Source organism: Octodon degus, unplaced genomic scaffold (assembly GCF_000260255.1).
Source record: "Octodon degus isolate 3935 unplaced genomic scaffold, OctDeg1.0 scaffold00042, whole genome shotgun sequence".
Classification (NCBI taxonomy): domain Eukaryota; kingdom Metazoa; phylum Chordata; class Mammalia; order Rodentia; family Octodontidae; genus Octodon; species Octodon degus.
In genome coordinates this window covers 15,384,421-15,392,179 of record NW_004524618.1, presented here as the reverse complement: position 1 = coordinate 15,392,179, position 7,759 = coordinate 15,384,421, and the positions used below count along the sequence as shown (strand labels likewise).

The 7,759-nt window shown below is 42.5% G+C and overlaps 1 protein-coding gene across 1 annotated transcript in view; it reads right to left on the bottom strand.

Annotated features, from left to right (window-relative positions):
* Fam160b1 (family with sequence similarity 160 member B1) overlaps window positions 1–7,703 on the bottom strand; it is a 36,478-nt gene extending 28,775 nt beyond the window's left edge. The window contains exons 1-2 of the mRNA XM_023715526.1: window positions 7,588–7,703; window positions 744–822 (exon numbers count right to left, since the gene is read on the bottom strand). The gene's annotated coding sequence lies outside the window, so the exon portion shown is untranslated. The remainder of the gene's footprint in view (window positions 1–743; window positions 823–7,587) is intronic.
* Between the last annotated feature and the right edge of the window lie 56 nt (window positions 7,704–7,759).

The following is a 7,759-nucleotide window of genomic DNA, read 5'->3' as shown; positions in this document are numbered from 1 at the left end:
GCTACTTTTCCTACTTTTCCAGCAAGCTTGGGGTCTCTCTCCTTTAGGTTTTAGTTCAGAAGGCACTTTGAACAATACAGATTTCTCTTACCTTAGGTAGCCGACTGCTGGCCCCACATCCCAAATATGGAATTTTCTCCCCCTTCCCCTGAATACTTCTCAGTTGACACAATTTCTGCATTCATCTACTGTCTTCCTTTCCCCAAATCAAGGTATAAGCTCTATCTGGACAGGGCTGTTGCCTGTCTAACTACTCTGTCCCTGGTGCCTAGAACAATGCCTGACACATAGTAGATGTTTTCTAGATATATGTATTTGTTTTTTTTTTTTTCTTTCCTGTATTTAGGACAGGGCCTACAGGGTCTACAGGGTCTCACTATAAAGATCAGACTTGTAGTTATTCTCCTGTTTTCAGCCTTCCAAGAGCTGGGATTACATGCATGTGCCCCCAGCCCAGTCTCAATCACTGTCTCAGCATGCCCTGGGGGCGGGGCCAGCACAGCACACTGGTGATCAAACCCGGGCCGCTAGGATCTGCCTAAGCAGGCGCTTTAGTCTGCTGAGTTATCAGGCCGGCCCTCTCTAGACATATTCTTAAATCAGTAAAATGAACCTAAAAGTTAAATTAAAGGTAAAATTGTTTAAAGTTAAATATAAAATAACTTTAAAAATTTACTTTGAAATAAATTTTGGTATCTCACAAATTTGCCGTTGATTAAATGATATTAATCACTGGTACTGACCTGAAGTCTCTATGTAGTAATGAGTAATTGCCTTCCAGTGATAAACAAAATCTTCTTGTAAAGGAAGAGAAGGTGCAAGCTACAGGAACACACACAAAAAGAGCAAACAATTAATTACATGACAAAGTTTTCCATAAAGTATAACTCTGTATTTGTCCATTACGCTGCAAAAGCAGTATAAAAATTTGGGTGGAACTTTAGCTTGTTTCTGTGTGTCAGATGTCAAAGAGAAACAACTGAAGTCAAAATGATTTATTATGAAAGGAGAAATATACATTTATCATCATTATTATTAAACTGCAGGATTAGGCTTTTTCCCTTTCTCTGATACTGTGTGCCCTCAACAGTAATTATATTAAACCAAAAAACAGCAGTACCCTATTAGTGAAGCATCAGTAAAATGAAATTACTGATAACCAGAGATCTTTGTACCTAGGACTTTGAAAGACAAAATGGCAAAGGTTAACATCCACGCAATTAGTTACACATCACCACTACTGAAACACACGGCAAAATCATCATCATAATCAGATTAATGTGTTCCCTACTTCCAGTGACACATCTATGTAAGCCTGGATTAGGCAGTGCATATTTTTAGCAAAACAACTATATGAACAGGATACTACCAATCTAAATCCCACAAAATCCAGCATGCTTTCCAGCGTTAGGAGGTTCATGTACCAAAATTATATCCCTTCAGAAACTTCAATACAAACTGCTAAGTATTCTAAATGTGTCAAAGAATAGAAAAACTCTTCAACATCTTCTTAAAAAGAGCAAGAGTAACAGTGATATATCTATGTATGTAAGCAGGATGCTTTTGACAACTGTACTATGCATTTTTGCTGATTTATGAAAAGGAGCAGTTAATGCTTTATTTTGTCTCGTCTCCTTTTCTTCAATTGTTTGCACTTTTTTCTTCTTAATTTCTCATACATTTATTTCTTTTTTATTTCTTCTTCCAATGTTACACACAAGTGTCTGGTAATACGAACAACTGGTTGGAAGGCAACACTATGCATTACAACAAACACAAATTCACGTTACTTTGTTAAGTGAAAATCTGCATCATTTGTAATTTTTTGTTTTAATTCTAATTTGTACTCTTCAAAAAAGAAATAATAAAAAACAGTGCCTCTATTCTGAGGCCACCAACCCATTCTGGTCAGAAAGCAGAGCTGACCCCCGCATAGTGCCGAGCCAACAGGCTGCTATTCTGAGAACCTATGACAGGGCAGAGGAATCTTCCGTCTTCATCTGCATCGCCTGCCAATGGCCACAGTGGTCAGGTTACTTCTGGACCTCGACCTGCTCCAGTCCGACTTCTCTGCCAAGTTGCCAGCCCTGTCAGAACAACTTCAAACTAACGCTTAAAGGAAAACACCGGTCACACAGATCTTAAGTGTTTCAATTCAAAGGATGAAATGTACATACAAAAAACGCTAATGATTTTTCAACAATTGATCAACACCATAAAGCTAACTCTTTATAACATTTGCCCATCTGCACCACTTTGAATAGACTGGACTAAGAAAATATAAATTATCTACCTCATTTTAAAATAGAATGTTCTGCAATCTTTTAAAAAGACTTTAAGGAGTTAAAACATTTGGGATTACTGTACTTCAAGGAGAACATGGAGAGAGAAAGACTTTTTTTTTTTTTGTATTTTAGTTCAGGTCTATAAGGACTACAGGGTCTCACTACGTAGATCGGACTCAAAGTGACCCACCTGTGGTCTGCCTCCCAAGAGCTGGGATTACAGGTGTGTGCTACCAGGCCCCAGTCTCAATTGCAATTTCAGTGCAACCCAGGGGTAGGGCCAGCACAGCACACCACGAATCAAACTCTAGCCCCCGAGCTCCGCTGAAGCAGGCACTTTAATCTACTTCTTTTTGGCGGAACTGGGGATTGAACTCAAACCCCTAAGCTTGCCAGAGAAGCGCTTATTCCACTGACACATCTCCCCAGCCCCTTTAATCTACTGAGCTATATGGTCTGCCTTGGAGAGAGATTTAGAAGAAACAAAAATATAGGAAGAAAATCAAGAATGAAAGTACGTATTAACTTGGGAAAACAGAATAATCATTCTGAAACTTTTAGTTAAAAAATCTAGCGAGTTGTTTTCAAAATACAATTTCCCTAACTTTTTTGGTTCTAGCTTTTATGGATTGTCATTATATTGTTAAATATACAAATACGTGGGACAAACACAATGGAATTTCCTCTTTTAAGACGTGACTCATCTTTTTAAGTGTAAATGCAGTGATTTTTAAATTTTCCCAGGAGAGCCATCCTTTTTCCTGGTTATCTGTGCAGTGGGATTTCACTGTACTTTTTGGGTCCGTCACTCAACAAAGGTGCTGAGACCTTTGTCACAGGTCACAGCCAGAGCCAAAGCGGGACCTTCCTCCCAGGGTAGACCCCAGACAGCTCTAAATAGCTAATGTCCTATTGGGAGCCACATAATAAACTTACCCTTTCGACCAATTCTAACACATAAAGTACCTGTTTTATCGCTGCATACATACACTTATGCTCTGCTTTTAACATTTTTTTTAAAAAAGAAACAGATGTGCAAATCAGAACCAAGAGCACCCATTTCACTTTTTACCACACAGAGATTAAATTCCTTAAAACCTATGCAATCTCTATCTCTATCAAAGACAGACACTTAACTGAGACCAGGTTCTCCTGGCGGCCTAGCGCTCCTACCTCGCAGCACTGTCCACCTCTGGCCTGTTTCTGAACGCTCACCCCACCTGTGTCATTGGCCACTATCCATCCCGTCCCCTAGACTGTTTCTTCAGCATTCAACCTATTTCCAATTCAGACACGCACAAAACATCCAGTAACACTAAGGGAAGAGATGCGCAGGGTGGTAATGAGTCATCACGTGACGGCTGGGCCACAAAACTTCCGCATGCTGACTTCAGGGGCTTAAATTCTCACCATAAACGCCTACACTGCTCAGACTCCTATCAAGATCCCAAAACTGACATGCCCAGGAAGCAAAGCTTTTAACTAGCAACACGACTTTCTTCAAAATATCCAAAATGCAAAACACCTAGGAGGACAATTCAGATTAAAGACCAGTGTGTCAACAGCCTCCACTGCTTTAATTGCCTCAGGAAGCAAGCACAACGACTGCATTTTTTGTTATTTAAATACCTCTTCTTCCAGCCCCTTTCCTCCTTTTCCCCCCTTGTACTAGGGATTAAACACAGGGTCGTCCCAATGAGCTACGTCCCCAGCCCTTTACAATCTGTCTTTATTGAGATAGTGTCTGGCTAAATTGCTAACCTGCCTAGGCTGGGCTAGAATTTGGAATCCTGCTTCCGCCTCCCAGCAGGGTGGGATTGCAGGAACGTGCCACCACACTCACTCAGCTCCTGGTCAATTCTGTAAACTCCCTTTCCTCTTCTCCACCTCTCCATAACCTAGCTGGCCTCAGCTCCTACAGCTGCTTGTTCCCTTCTTCCTCCATACTGCACCGACCTGGCAACTCAGCAACAGGAATTTCCATTTGCTGAACACTTACTGGACGCCAGCATGGACCAAACACATCCTGCGCTGTTTACGATGACCTAGGAAATGGGTCTAATTAGTACAGGTAGCAAAGATGGGGCTGGGAGGCAACTCCCCCCACATTCACCAGAATTTGGCTAACAAACCAGGGCCAATTCTCTTTCCACTGTTCTAAGAACAATAGAAAATAAAAATAACAAAGACCCAAGAACTCTAAAACTCCAGGTCCTAGCACAGGTCTTTTAGATCTTACAGCCTAACCTTTAGCAACCTTTTTCTCCACTTGAACAGTCTTAAAGGTCCATACGTGTGGATCACACAGATGGTCTCAAATAGGTAATTTAATCAGTTAATTCTGGGACAGGCACGCATGATGTGGTGCCCCCAGGATGACGCAGCACCCTGTCAATCATTCTGAGACCCCAGGAAGAGGAGTCGATAAATGCAAATGCTTTTTCTTTTGCCACTGGACAGACACTTGCACTTATCTGTGTGCCACGTACCAGAACTTGGAATCTATCTCTCAGTTCCATCATGCAGTACCAGAATTACTTCCATTTTATAACAGGAAAATGAGATTGCAGAAAGATTTGGTAACAGTCCAAGTGTGGACGAGACAGAGGCTAGATCGGAGCTGTGTTCTGTCTGTCTAGAGGCCAGGCCACATTCTTGTGCATTTCCTACTTTATGATTCGACTTAATCTTTGTTTTGTTTCCCAAAGCAAAGCGCTGTGATCAAGGACACGGATATACTGTACCTTGTTTCCTTGGCTGTGTGCTAGGCTTTCATTGCAGCTCACAAAACATTTGCTGAATGAGAAAAGGGCTGGAGGTAGAGATCACTTGTTGAAAGCAACACATTTAAGGGAACTCTCTGAAGTGGTGGCAAATGACTACAATCCCAGCAGCAGTGGGAGGCTGAGGCTGGAGGATTCCAAGTTGCAACACAGCTCGGTCAAGTTGATGAGTTAGAGAGACCATGTCTCAAGGTACAAAATAAAAACAGGGCCCTAGGGAGGTAGCTCTGTGGGAAGGCCTTGGGTTCAATGGCAGCTGGGAGAGAGACGACCAAAACATTATATATGTCTGAGGTTAATTCCGCAGACAGAGCAGAAGAACCGCTGGTCCCCGCAATCATCATTAACTAACTCTGTTATTTGAAGACGGAACATTGCATTTGAAATCCGAGGGATGAATGGCTAAAAATTGTCTTTTACCCTCAGCAGACTAGATTGGCCTCAAGGGTTGCACTGGTCCAAGGTAAGAAGAAACGGCCCCCGGCCCGTCCCCTGGCCCTGGACCAACACTAGACTGTGCTCAATGGACAGTGGTGCTTATCCTTTTGGAAAAGTTGTGCTAAAATAATTCAATCCAATCTCAGAAGTTTTCCTTTTCTGGTGGTAATAGGGATTGAACCCATAATCTCTGTGCTGGGCCACCCCAAACCCTTTAAATTTTTTTTTCTTTTGACACAGGGTCTTAATAAGTCACTAAGTTGCCCAGGCTGGTCTGGAACCTGTGATTCTACTGCCTAAGCCTCCCTTCTAGAAGTTGGATGAGAGAGGCATGCCTTCAGACTGGAGAAAAGCAGCAACTGCAACTGTGTGACAGAACACATTCTTTGGTAAGACTCTCAGCAGCCAATCATTTCTGAACTTAGGGACAACTGTCCTTTCTGAAACGGGAGGTTACAATTACATTATAGTTCTTATAAATGATCAAGGTATGGATTTCTCCTATACTCCTCATGTAATCTGACAGTTGAAGAACACATTTTCAAGTACGAACCTTTGAAAATATCTTAGTTATATTTTCCTCTGCGTAAGAAGTTACCAGGAAGTGAATAGAAATCATTACACAATACAGACAACTCATCACCTAACCTCATTTAAAAGAAGATGAATGAGGTCAACCTTAAAACACCATGTGAATCCTGACCCAAGCGAACACTGAAACCTACACAGTGGTCATGGCAAGCGGTTGGAAAGCCCGACAGTGACAACTGAACAAAGGACAAGTCACCCTACGGGCACCAGGCCATCGCCCACCTAACCCAGGAGCCACAGCACTTGGAATACTGCACCAGAAATGAAAAGGAGCACAGAGAAAAGCTAAGGAATAGAAGAATAATAAGATTAGTTGACAGAAGAAAATATCAAGTAAAAAAGTATGGTACTTGGGTTCTGAGAACCACTCTTTAAATACCACAGAATGGCTGGTTTATCATCCAATGTACATTCACTCCCAGGAGAGAATGTTAAAAGGGAAAAAGGACATCAAAAACGTTTTTAGGAGATTTATCTTTTGCGGTGAACTGGGTGGGAAACAACAGCTGAAAAAATACTGGGGAGCAAATAAAAACATCACATGTCCAGTCACCGCATGACTTCTAGGACCAGGTGAAGACACCCCAGCTGTGCTTTTTCTCAGGTGCCTTCGCACAGGAGACAGCCTGGGCATTACGGAGGCCAAGAATCTACCTGGATAATGTGGTAGGTGCTAATAATACACACAGCGATTACGAGGACAGAAAACACAGGCCTCAGGACAAAAAGGAGGTGGAACAGGGGAAGTGGCAAAACCACCTTTCTAAGCGCCCATCTCTGTAAACACCAGCCTGATGGGTAAAGGCTATAATGTAATAAAATGTTATCTCAACTATCTCAATATATGTACTGTTAGAAAGTTGTGATTCTCCACATTTTAAATACAAATATAAAGAAGACCATTCTTGTCAATCTTGATTAAATTCTTTTACATAATGAAAAAGACTGTTGCTAAGAAAGTCAAACCAAAAGTTGCGCCAAGAGTCATCTCCTCCAGGGTGACAACTCTTCTTCATTTATGACGCCCCTTCTTGACGTTTCCAAAGGGCTTGAGCTAGAGCTAAACTTTGCCTTTAACATTTCCCACGTATCCCTTAAACAACAAGCGCACTAACCTTAAGAAAATCATTTGGCTGTGGATTTTAAAGTCCCCTATCACATCACCTAAACGTCAAAGGTCAATTACTATTTTTAAAATAAGCAAAGTAATGTTTCTTTGCAGAATGTATTTTCCCATTTGGGCAATTCTCCCAGAATAAGGTCAACAACTGAAGTGACGACAATCCCTCTTATCACTCACTACAAGGCATTCTCTTCGGTCTCTTTTATTAAGATATCTGAATACTGTCTCTCTCTGCCAGCGTCTAACCCCCCAGGGAACCCACAATTGTAGAATCCCAGTGTGTCCGGGAAGAGCTTTAAGATAAAAAAAAAAAAAAAGAGGCCGATGGTCCGGGCGTGGAAGCTGCTGGAGGCAACCTGGATCCCACCTGGCGAACTCCTGCCTTCTGCAGCTCGCTCCATCAGGTCCGGCCGCTGTGGCCGCCAGGCCCGAGGAAGCAGCAGCCAGCACGGTTACGAAACGGGTCGGCGGCGGCGCCCCGGCCCGACTTCCCCGCCGCTGCCTGCCCGCCCGCGGCTCCGCAGCCCCCGCAGCCCCCG